This window comes from Schistocerca serialis, chromosome 1 (assembly GCF_023864345.2).
Source record: "Schistocerca serialis cubense isolate TAMUIC-IGC-003099 chromosome 1, iqSchSeri2.2, whole genome shotgun sequence".
Taxonomy (NCBI): domain Eukaryota; kingdom Metazoa; phylum Arthropoda; class Insecta; order Orthoptera; family Acrididae; genus Schistocerca; species Schistocerca serialis.
In genome coordinates this window covers 792287949-792301422 of record NC_064638.1, presented here as the reverse complement: position 1 = coordinate 792301422, position 13474 = coordinate 792287949, and the positions used below count along the sequence as shown (strand labels likewise).

The 13474-nt window shown below is 39.2% G+C and overlaps 1 protein-coding gene across 1 annotated transcript in view; it reads right to left on the bottom strand.

Moving 5' to 3' along the window:
• The window catches only part of LOC126434155 (transient receptor potential cation channel subfamily A member 1), a 222678-nt gene that overhangs the window by 141174 nt on the left and 68030 nt on the right, over positions 1-13474 (bottom strand). The gene's annotated exons all lie outside the window — the stretch shown is intronic.

Genomic DNA, 13474 nt, shown 5'->3' with positions numbered 1-13474 from the left:
CTTCTGACCAATCATTGCACTTGTATTTGTTTACATCAGGTTTATTCTTATGGTGAACAGAGTATAGTAGGCCTGTCTCAATGTTCTCATGCAACCAAACACTGGACCACTGTCATGTCACTATGTCCTACAAATCTGGATACTGCATGATTCGATGAGCCAGCCAAAAGGAGGCCCACAATGAGGCCCATTTCAAAATCATTTAGGTGCTGATAATGCTACCTCAGATGAGTGTGTTCTTCACAGAGGTCACTCAACTTCTGATGCTGTTCACACTGTTATATACCCTACTAGGCTTGGTACCAAACACTATGCAGGAACAACACTAGTTCTCTCTGGTGGCTGTTCTATGTGTCACAGAGAGTTGCAGCTCTAATCATTTACATACCTGCCAATGGTATGTATGTGTATGAATTTACACTGAAATCTGACCATGTCATCTGGGTGCTCTTTTTTCTGGCAGTGTATATTTTATACAGTTCATAGTTGTTAAAGTGTGAGATCCGAATACCAACAACTAACGAAGACTGAAAAGATACATTAGAGAACTCATTCAGTACACTGGCGAGTGAAAGGAGTTAAACCTTCATTGCACTGCTTTAAACATCTGCAAAGCATATGTCTGAACTAGATTCTCTCTGCTGTCCATCAGCGTAACACTGCCAATTTTTCTGATTATTTGAGATGAGGCATCTCTAGTAGATGTGACCACTTTCAACAAGTTTTACAGATATGAAAAGTTACAAACAAAAATTATTTTTCAAAAAATATAAGTGAAATATTTTTAAAACATTCTTCTTCTATTTCTTGACCAATCCTGCACATGCAAATAATTAGTAGTGACCAGTTATAAAAAGTATGGAAATAAGAGTTAAAATGGCTGGAACATGATATCTTCCCAACTGATTAAGGTATTCAACGAAAGAATGAAATTAGAATAAACACATATCAACATTACAAGATGTAAAATATATGTTAGTCTATAAACAGTGTATGGGCATTTCAATTACAGCATGAAGGTATAATATGTTTCATCTGTATGTGACATTCATTAATAATTATCTATTATAAATGATATATTCACTCTGAGCTAAAAAGAAAAACTTGGTTGAGCCACAACTACAACTATCATTTGCAGATATCTCCACAAAGAAAACCAATGATATACCATTCACTCAGCATTTAATTGGTGGTTCTGTCAGGTAACTGCACATGAAATCAGTGTTTTAACCAAAGCATTACTATAAGCAAAGACCCATGGTATGTCCCCTGTAATAACGTGTTTCAGTAAATTTTCATTTCCATTTACATCTTCATGCATCTGCTGGCTCAAAGCAGTACTATTCTCCTTCTGATCACCTGTCAACAACTGAGTTTTGTAGTGATGTGGTACAAATGAAGCTTTTTAGTGCTAATTACATGTTCAGTTGCACACCAACATTCACATCCTCAACAGTCTCTCAAATGCGTAATCCCCACGAATAAATCACCATGTGAATGCCTTACACACAGTGATCATTGGATGAAGCAGAAGGTATTACAGGCCATAGTACTTCATATAGCAACAATCTGCCATTGTTGATATGATTGAACTACTCATAGCACTGTGTATGGTTCTAATACAAGACATAGTCATAAAGTTTTAACTATCACTTCATAAAACTAGAGTTATGTAATTATTGTTTTTTTGTTTGCTGGCACGTGTCTGTAGACCTGGTACACATTGATATCCCTGCACCACAGTAGCGTAGCATGCCACTTAGAAGAGTTAGCCCATTGATAAAGTGGAGTATCATTTGGTAAGGTAGTCTATTTCCTACATTTGAAAGGAAACAACACTGCAACAAGCTGCTCGAGTTGGTGAACACACATGGAAACAATGTGCCATTATATGACACTGTGGATGGGAGGCATAGACACTTGCAGGGGCTGGGTGGTGTAGCCACTTGTAGTAGTAGTAGTAGTAGTAGTAGTAGTTTATCCATCTAGTGACAATATACACTGCACAGACTTCATCAGCAAATAGAGACTTTAAAAAAACATGCAATATATCACTGTAAAATACAAATTATGCAATATAATTCAAAATTGCATATACAACTCCGATTAATTACAAACATGTATGTGAAAGGTACATTATATCATATGTAATATACAGACGTCATTTAAATACAAATAATATCGGAGGTCTAACTCTTTTGTTCAAACACATACATTCACAGTTATAGCAAGCACTTGATCAAAAATACTGTAGACATATAGTAAATAAATATAGTTATGTGCTACAAGTTTGTTCCCTGTCTTCAATTATACACTATGACAGAGCTGTGTCATTAAGAATTTGAAGACTGCTTCCTTAAACGAAGACATTATTTTATTTCTTTTCTCTGTGCTGGAAGTTTGTTCTACAATATAGTACTCCAAAAGTTTGCAAATTTTTCTGCTAAAGGCTTACTTACTCTTTTTATATGCATGACACTGCACATTCTTGTATTATATGAATGAAGACCAGAGTTAGTTTTGAAACAGTCACGTACCTTTTTATACCCATTAAATTTTTTCTATGTAGAGACATGGCAAGAGTAGAATACATAGCTGTTGGAATAACTGTTTGGTGGGTGTTAACCATGAACTGTTTCTAACAGCTCATTTTTGTATACTGAAAATTGTTTTCAGGTTTGTCTTATTATGACACCAGATGGTGAGGTGACAAGTAATAGCAGAATGGATGTACACACTGTAGACAATTCTGCTGCACTTCTACAACAAACAATACTAATTACATGTAATGCAAAGCAAGCAAAGCTTAGGTTATTAAAAATTTTCAACAATCACGCACCTTCACATTTGGCAATAGCTATCCTCTCAAAATGTTTTTTATTTGTTTTTATTCTGAGTTTTTGACCACCTTGCATGAACTTCCATTGTAGGAAATCAAAATATGTTATTTACTGTCCTTATACACATGTGCACTTCTCTAGTTCTGGTGACACTAATGTAATCCAGCTAATACATTGCGAAAAAAAATTAGTACACCCTTTTAGAAGTTTCTAATTCACTCAAGATTTATTGATGCAACAGTGCATATTGAGTACATGAAATGATTACATTTACAGATTAGTAGCACATGCTGTTCTGAGGTATGGGGTATAGACCCATTCTGAAACACAATTATTAGTATGTGGCGTGGCCTCCACAGATGACAATGCAGTTGTTGAATCTGTCATCCAGTCAATCGCAAAAATGCTGTCCTTGAATATGTTATGCCATTCCTGCATAACCTGTTCATGTAGTTCTGTGAGAGTTGTTGGTAGACGAGTCACATGAGCCGTTTCTCAACCCTCCATATCCCATATGCACGCAATTGGAGACCAGTTTAGACATCATTCTGGGCAGGGAAGTTGCTGCACATCTTGCAGAGCACATAGAGGTTTGTGGGCAGTGTGTGGGTGACCACACAAGAACAGCAAATAAAAGATCTAACAACACTCTGTATATACTGAACATTGGTTAGCATCCCCTCCAGAAACAATGAATGTGAATGAGAGCTGTAGTTTATCACGTCCCAGACCATAGCACTTGGGCTGGGTTCAGTGTGTCTTGGGCAAATGCACTCAACAAAACAGCACTCACCAGGCCTACGTGATATGCACAAATGAGCATCATTTGCTTGCAGGCAGAATCTCAGAATCTGCTTTCATCACTGAAGACCACAATGCACTATTCCATCTTCCAAGTGATCCTCTGATGGCACCAGTTGTGCCACGCACATCGATGCTGTGGCATAAGTGGAAGGTGGGCTAGAGGTGCACGTGTCCATAGTTCCATTGCTAATGACTGGTTTGCAAGAGTTTGTGTTGACACATCTGGTCTCACAAGCCCTATTATCTGTGCTGTGGTACCTCTACAATATGCCACTGCTGCCCTTACAATACCATGATTCTGGTGGGTGTCTGTACTGTGTGGACACCCACTACCTCATCTATGGGTGTGAGAATGTTCATATGATTGCTGATACCAGCATCGTTGCACAACAATGTGGCATGTCCATCTTGGGTGGCAGTTCTCCAAAAGGACTATCCCGTCACTCAGAAGGCCACAATTTGACTTCTTTGAAACTCACTCAGTTGGCTGTAGAAGACACAAGTGCATTTCCATGGCATGGTTGCATGCTTGCTTCACGTGTCTGCACAACATTATGCCTTCTGGCTGTGAAAGCTTCCTACTAAAGAGTAGACAGAGATGGCACTCTGGCAGCTGTGCTGCTATGCTGTCAGTTGGTGGACAGTGTTGAAACCATTATCAGTACATCTACTATCCACAAGGTGGCATATGCCATAAACAGATCAAAATCAACATTGTCTTTTCAGGTGTACTAATTTTTTTTTTTTCCTGTGATATATATCTGACATTAATGTGACACGAAGTATATATTTATGGTACTTATCTACTTATTGTCTATTCATTGAAAAGTGGCTCATTGAAATAACTGATGTCTAGGTAGCATATAACAACTTAAAATTTCAGATGCACGCATCCATCTATTTACTGCCTCCATATCATACACATCAATTTTCATGTTTCCACAATGCTTCAAAATTAATATTTTTTCATAATTGATAGTCACAAATAATAATGGCTTGACATAGTTGTACAAAAGAAAGTTAAACTTCACTTCAGAAAGCTTATGTAACAAATTGTTACATCAATGTGTAATAGCAACTTTTACAAGAAAGACCAATAGAAACAATTTTCAAGCACAAAATCATGAAATCTGAAATGTTCAACATGACAGCATGTGCTAAACACCATCTCCACATCCAACTAGTCAACAAACTGCTTACTACTGCTGTGTACACAATATCTGTTCTTTGCACGCATCCTTGATGAAAGGTAGTGTTGAAGAGTCACAAGTGCTTTTGAAGATAGAAACTTAATCTGTGATTTATACTAAATATGATCAAACTACATTTTGAACCAATTTTTTATGTATTCCAAAACTCAGTTGCAGATGTTAGCAACACTTAGTTTATATAAATTAAAACAACATTTGTGTTTCCAGCAAACTTTAGTTTTATGAGTACCACTGATTGGAACCCAGATATCATTTACACAAATAAGAAATAAGTGAGGTCCAATAAAACAGCTCTGTGGTACCCCAATTCATATAATCCAAATATCAGATCTGTAAGCAGCAATATTGCTTTCTCAAATTGGTTTTGAAAATACATTTTCCCATGTTTCTTTTGTTTAAATTTGAGTAAAATTGTTCACCTTTTCTATGCATGAGTGCCTTTTATATTATTATATTATTTCTTGCTACCTTGGGTATAGGAGAATTTATGCATGTTACAGGTGTGTTGTGATCTAAAGACATAACTTTACATTTAGAGCATCTGTATGATCTGAAAAGAGTGGTTTGGTTTGAAAATTGCTTAGAAGTTTCAACATTTCTCTTTTACCTTTGTTAATATTAAAAATATTAATATTGATTAATTAATATTAAAAATATGAATCCCCACATAACAATAATTTCACTTTATTATTATAAAATTATTTAATGTTACCTCCATGTTTTAAAAAATGTTTTTATCACACAACAGTGATCTACACATTGACCAGACAACCAGTCTTTTACTCTTCTCTTACTCTTCTCCTCAATTTTTTTTCTCTGTGGTGTATGATTAAAAATGTTTTACAATATTTTGCTGGTAATCATACTCTGGTGCAAATGCATACACTACTACTCTTGAAAACATGAGTAAACACCACTCCCAGATTAAACCTTAGGCCCATTACAACCTGTCAACTGCTTCCTGTAAGGCAGTACGAGGAACAATCTACAATTGCGGGACATGTGATCAGCACATCACCAATTCCTCCAGCCATTATTGCCAGTACATGCATCCTAATGATGCTGCTGCTTCTTTATTCAAGCAGCTTCTCCTTTGACCTCACAAAGGCTGAGTGGATCCTGTTTCAGACATGCATATGTCAGAAAAATATCTGGGGAGGCACTGGGAACCAAACCTGGGTCCTCTCACAATGAAGATAGTGAACCAGCCATTTGGTTATGACAGCGATGTGCTGCTGCTTTTGTTGTTGGTGGTAAGGATAGTGCTGCTGCTGCTGTTGTTGTTGCTGTTGCTGGTCCTGGAGCAATTCTTTGTATGAAAGATATCTTTGCTTCTTTTGCTAGCACTGTTGCTGTTGGATCTGCAGCTGTTGCTGATGTTGGTTTTGCTGCTGCTGTTGCTAATATTTCTATTGCTGTTACTGATGATGATTCTTCTGCGTGTTGATTCTACTACTGCTACTGACAATGGTTTTCCTGTTGTTGATACAGCTGCTGCTCCTATTGTTGTTGTTGTTGCTGTTGTTGTTGTTGTTGGTGGTGGTGGTGGTATTGATGGTGTTGTTGCTGCTGCTACTTGTGTTGTTCCTGCTGCTACTAATTTTGCGATGTTATTGGTACTCATGTTGGTGCAGCAGATGTTTGCTGATTATCTAACTTCTTCCAGTAATTTTTGTATCACAAGCTGCTTCCCTAGCTGTCCAAATGAAGCCCACGTGAAGTTGAAATCTACACCAAATGTAACAATGGAAACATTTTTGAATTGTCTGCACATACTCAAAGAATGTGCATTAGCAGCACTAATCTCCTTGTTTATGCAAGACCAATGTAGCAAATGTGGTGTGGAACGTTCGTGAAAATAACGTTAGTGTGAGACATATGAGCTGAGTGCTTCTTTAATTTCCAGTAAGCTCTAGATGTTCCCTTTTTTGTATAAATAATCAGGGACAACAAACAGGGCTACAATATCATTTGAAGACAGTTTGATAATTGCTTGATTATCTCTGAAAGGGAGTCCCAAAGTTTCACAAAACTTGTGGAATTTGCAACTGATGTCTCATTAACATGAGAGATGACTCCGTATCCTTGCTATCAGCTAGAATGAAAAGTTTCCCCAAGAGACCATAAATTTTTGCTGTGACACATGGCATATGTTTGCATCATTTGTGTGTATTCAGGGGAGCAGTAACAGCTGAATTATGTACATGGGTACATCTGGTAAATTTTTCTGAAGCACTATCGTTACATTGCGGCCAAAAAATTCTGAATGGTGAAGAACAAAGAGGCCGACTGACTCTCTGTGAGGAACTATGAATCACAAGTGAAGTGAAGGCCCTGGTGCACAAAAACTGATGTATCACAGTCAATATGATAGTGAAAAAAGTGAAGCACATATCAGTTGTGAAGATCTTGAATAATATCTTGAATATGACAAAGGTCACCACCCAGTGGGTTCCACAACTGCTCAAGGCTATTCAAAAATTCTGCTGAACTGAGGCAGCAGCAAAAATGTTGCAGTCATGTCAGGCCAATCCAGATTACGCATTTTATGTCTAATCACCATGGAAAAGTGCCAGCTGTACCACTACCATGGACAAGTACTGGGTGTATCACTATGAGACTGAGACAAAGAAGCAAAAGAAACAATGCAAACACATGGATTCACAACTGCTGAGAAAGACAAAGACCCAATCACTATCATGCAATGTGATGCTAAGTGTTTCCTGAGACTCCTATCATGTGGTGATAATGGACTATGCCATAAGGGGCAAAGCAGTCAGAAGCATACTACTGAAATCTCCTGACATGGTTATTGGAGACTGCCAAGATGAAGCATCGTGGGGAAACTGTCCAAAGGTGCGAGTGAAAGTATACTTTCCAAATATAGATCACTAATGGAAAGCTCTCATCCTGGTGGGAATGCGAATATAGCACAATATTTTTATGAGTGTCACACTAATCATCCACTGGTAAATTGTTGAGGTACTGTGAATGTCCCAATATTTCTGAGTATACTGGTGGTGCTCAACAATTAGAGCTGCAAATAGTTAAAGTATTGCATGCACTGATCACCATTTACTTCTAGTGCAAAAGAGGATTTTTTTTCAACAAATAAATGGATTCGCTTGGGATTCCCACTGGCCCCTGGGGTTGAAAATCCCTGGGTGGAACACTTTGAGAAAGGTGATGTTTAAAACCACCTGCCAAAACCCCAAGTACTTCTTCCACTATGTCTCTGATACATTTATGGTGTGGAAACACAGCAGATATGCAGTGGATGAGTTTCTGAATCATCTCAACAGCATCCATCAAAACACCGCAGTCACCATGGAAGCAAAAGATTTAGATGTCTCCTTTTCTTGGATATACTAATGCAGAAGAAGTCATACTACAATAGTCCATGCAATACAGGGTGATCTTTTCCGCCATGAACAAACTCTATGGATTGGTCAATGAGAAGGTGCAGAACAAAAAATATCTAATGAACTTATGCCCAGAAATGCATGGTTTCCATGCTAGAGACCATTTATTCAATCATACTTTTTTTACAGATGCTGCTGACTATTAGGCACTGTACTATACAACCACAGTTACAGTGTGCATGGTTTCCTCCTAGAGGGTGGTACTGTTCCTCATACATCATGGCCTGGCACCCTCTCCTACCATAGTAATTGGTAATGTTGTATCCAATTTACTTCTCTTGCTGATTCATCTTATAGTAGGTGTGATACAGCATTGTACACAATGGTTCCATACTCAAATGAAGAGCTTGCCAATACAGTGTTTACTTATGAAAAGGCAAATGGCAATGGGCAGCAAGGTTGAATCAGGAGACATATTTCCACTGACAACAACCTCAACATTCAATATTTGCAATGGTGTTTTGTCATTTGTCTGGGTGTTCCGCCATTTGTCTGAAACAGGGTCATTTCAGAAAGCAGGACTAACACTGTGGAAGGCGACCACCACGTCAGTATCAGGCAGTTAGCCTGCCAGTGCAGGGTAAGCCAGACAACCACGTGGAACATTCTCCATGACAATTGTGATTACCCTTATCACTTACAGTGTGTGCAGGGCTTACTAGCAACAGACTTTCCATATCAGGAGCAGTTTTCTCACTGGTTTCTTCACCAGGCAACCACAATTCCAGGATTTGTGTCATCCATCCTATTCATAGATGAAGCCACCTTTACATGGAGTAGTATCTTCAACTTTCATAACAGTCATCTATGGGATAGTATGCAGAACCCCCATGATATGGTGACAGTGAATCATCAGCATCGTTCAGCGGAATGTGTGGGCTGGGATAATTGGTGACTGTATTTTGGGACCAGTCTTCCTTCCACATCACCTAACAGGATGGAACTATCAGCATTTCTTGTTGGAAGAAGTGCCACTGATGCCTAGAATGGTTGTCTGGCTGCTACGTGATGGTGCTCCAGTCCACTTCGCCTTTTATGTTCAGACACATCTCAATCGTGTCTTCCTAGTTGATGGATCAGATAAGGGGATCCAGTTCCATGGCCTGCTCTTTCACTGGATTTCGACCTGTGTGATCTCTGGTTATGGGGACCATCTGAAAAGTATCATGTATGCAGAGCCCATTCCACAAGTGGAGATATTGGATCAGCATATTCATGCTGCCTTTGACACTGTTTGGATGCAGCCTGGCCAATGTGAATGTGTGAGACAGAACATGCTATCACATGTACACGCATGTGTTGTGGCGTATGGAAAACATTTTTAACACATACTGTAACTGTGGTTGCATGGTGCAGAGGGTATTAGACTGCAATCTCTGTAACACTGTATGATTGAATAAATGGTCTCTAGCACGAAAACCATGCATTTCTGGACGTAAGTTCATTAGACATTTTTGTTCTGTATCCTGTCATCGAGCAAGCCCCAGAGTTTATGGGTGGTGGAAAAAATCACCCTGTATAGGAAGAAGACCTACACAGATTTGTGCCTGCAGCACCAGTTGCCGCCATCCAGCACAGAGTCAGAGAGTGCTAAATGTCCTAATACATTGGTACACATTATCTGTGGGAAAGATAGTTTCACTGACAAGATACAACCCCTGAAGAATGTGTTCCATAAAAATATGTACAGTGAAGCACACATCAGAAGTTAGTTCAAGAAAAGAAAATATGCAGCAAACTGGGAAGTGGAGGAAGGAGATATGTGTCTTGCTTTCCTTTCTTATTTGGGTCAATCTCAGCCAAAATTGTGAGGCTGCTTGGAAAATGCAACATAAAACCATCTTCCAACCACTGCCTAAAGTGAAACAGTTCTTTGGCTCTGCAAAAGATCCAATAATACAAAATGTACCAGGGATATACAGTGTCCCATGTGAATGTGGCTGCTAATACATAGGGTATCTAAAAATGCTGTGAGTAACACATCAGGTGTGTAAAACTGGGAGAAACAGAGAAATCAGAAGCAGCAATGCATAGTATAAACAAATATCACAGTTTTTATTTTGAGAACACCAAGTTGTTCTGCTCAGCAACCAGATATTGAGACAGTATTATAAAGGAATTTGTGGAAACAGGGACCCATGAGAATCCTAACAATAGAGATGATGGTTAACAACCTAGTTTGGCTTGGAATCCTGCATTAGCAGCAATATGAGAAGCACCCAGCACTGTCCAGCACGCAGGTGCATCCAGAATGTGGATGCAGAGATCTGCATGCAGCCACCGGCCCTCCAGCCACCCCCACTAATGTGCCCTCAATCCCATCCCCACCCACTTCCTGCAAATGACCTAGCTTCCCGCAGCCAGAAAGGGGGCTCAGCACTAGTATAAACATTCTGTACATCCCCATATCGATGTAAAATGTCCCCCTATGTGTGTTTAGCTTTTTGACAATTTTTCACGCCATTGTACATGTAAGCTGAAAATATTTAACTTTAATGCTGTTCGTATTATGTCTTATAAAAAATGAAACAATCATCACACAGTTACTGTAAACATTGCACACAAGATGCCATGGACAATAAATAAATGAATAGATACTGGGTTACTCACAATATCTCAACACTTCATCTGAAGATGATGAGTATCATAGTTTCTTAACACTGCCAGTTGGCTGGAATCCCTAGAGCTTTTTGTATGTCCTAGGGGGTGACTTTACCCAGCTTCGGCGCCCCAGTTCATTCTGCACAGGACATAGTCAGACATACTGCTTCTTTGGGCTATCATATTTTGCCTCATCCTTGTTATCTCTTGAAATGAAGGAACTGTTGTATGGCAAGTATTTCTAGAATGAGAATGAGATAATTTTTGAGACTGGACATTTCTTGAACAGTCACCACCCAGCCTTCTACAGCCAATGTCCCTGCCAAGTGAGCTACCATTGGGAAACATGTGCGACATTAAAGGGTGTACAGGCAGAAAAGTTTCACCAAGTTTCATGGCCACATCTTGTTTTTTTTTTTGAGTTGATAATTGAAACTTTATTACTACCCTTCACAGTATTCTTTGCATAATTATTTTACAAAACAAAACATTTGTATAAACTTTATTCCTAGCATGCAACAAAACTTCATACGCACATATTGTTCTTCCAACCTCTTCATGGAATAGAATGAAAAATTTACTCGTGTACAGTCAAAAACAAATGAACACAGAAGGATGAAGTAAATGGTGATTTGGCTTCAATAGCGGGATTACTACAGTGTTTGGTGCGCAGTAGTATGTTTAGCCTTTCTTTCACTATCCCTTGTGTACACAAGAAAGGAATGAATTTTTGAATTACTGATTTATAATCAGTTTGGTTTTGAAAGTGTGGTGGTACTAATGCAACAACTGACTTCACAGTTATGAGGGACAAAAGAAGAATGCCTGTTGACCAAGAAAAACCAACTGGAGGACATTCAGACCATTATACACTGCCTGACAAAAAACGTGAAGCACCCAGAAGATATATTCGAATGTCAATGTAATTTCATACATGTACCTGCCATCGATGCATATGTAAATGATTAGAGTTGCTGTTCTCTGTGACAGATAGAACGGCCACCAGAGTGCATTAGTGTTGTTCATGTTTACATTGTTACTAGGCCTGGTAGGGTATGTAAATGGCACAAACAGCATCAGATGTTGACTGATCACTGGCAAACATGAAGATGCCGCGTAATTGTGTGAGACAGCGTTATCAGCATCTGACTGGGTTCGAAAGGGGTCTCACTGTGAGTCTCCATTTGGCTGGCTCATTGAAGTGTGAAATATCTAGATTTGTTAGGCATTCAGATATGACAGTGGCCCAATGTTGGACTGCATGGGAATGTTAGGGAAGGTATATTTGCTGTCAAGTTTCTGGTCGACCATGTGCGACCACCACAAGGGAAAACCACCATATTCTGCACTAAGTACACTGTAACACTTTCACATCTCCATCTACCTTACAAGAACAAGTAATGAACTCCCTGCAAGATTCTATGTTATCCCATACCACTGGTCAGAGACTAGAAGCAGCCCAAAAAGGAATTACCAACCCAATCACAGGCTGCCACCAACACCACAACACAAACAGCTGCATTTAGAAGGTTGAGTGACTGGGATGCATATGCCACTGATGAATGACATCGCATTGTGTTCAGCGATTAATCACAATCCTGCATTAGCCCTTATGATCAATTTTGGTAAACATGACAGTGACATGAGGAGAGATCCCATAGTTCCATTGTTTTGGATAAGTATGATGGCGATACTCCTGGCATCATTTTGTGGAGAACCATCAGGTATGACTTCAGGTCATGGCTGGTGTTGACTGAGGGAATTCTGATTTCACAGCAGCATATCATCAACTTCCTGCATCCCCATGTGTCATCTCTCATGCAGCATTATCCTGGCATCATTTTTCAACAGAACAATTCTAGTCCACACAGGGCATGTGTCTATCTAGTGTCAGCTTGAAGTTGAGGTATTCCTGTGGCCATGAAAAGTCCCAAATAGAACATATGTGAGACTAGCTTGGAAGAAAACTCTGTTCCAGTACCAGCATCCAGTTGAGAGCCAGCTTGCCTCAGGAGACAGTACAACAGCTTAATGACCCCCTTCCCAAACAAAACAATGTCTGAATGCAGGCCAGAGGGGTTGCAATGTCATATTAATAAGTGGGTTAATACTACCAAGTTCCTTTTAAGTTTGACTTGAGTTTGCAGTCACTGAACTAACATCACATACTCTCTCAGCCCATGAAGTTTCTTTTTGTTTCCTTCTCCCCTTCTGGGTGGATAATTTTTTTCTCAGGCTGTGTAGAAACAAATAAATAAAATAACTTGTATTTTTGGAACTGGAAGTTCCTCTACTGAGGGGCGTAGGTGGGGGGTGGGAGGAGAGTCAGCACAGAAAACTGTAAAATGTAAAGGGCAGACAAATCAAGACACATTCACATGATACAGAGAGGGTTTGGAGTAACACAATTTCTTTTAGCTATCACACTTGCTTTGTGTCAGCATATGTCAGGTAAGCTTTCCTGTTTTCCTGTCCTCACACACTGTTAAAAGTCCATTCATGACTTTTATAATGTGTTTCCAAACTCAGTAACAAAACAGGCAATTCAGAGAAGCAAGAATATTTTGATGCCACTCCAAACATTATAAAACAGAAA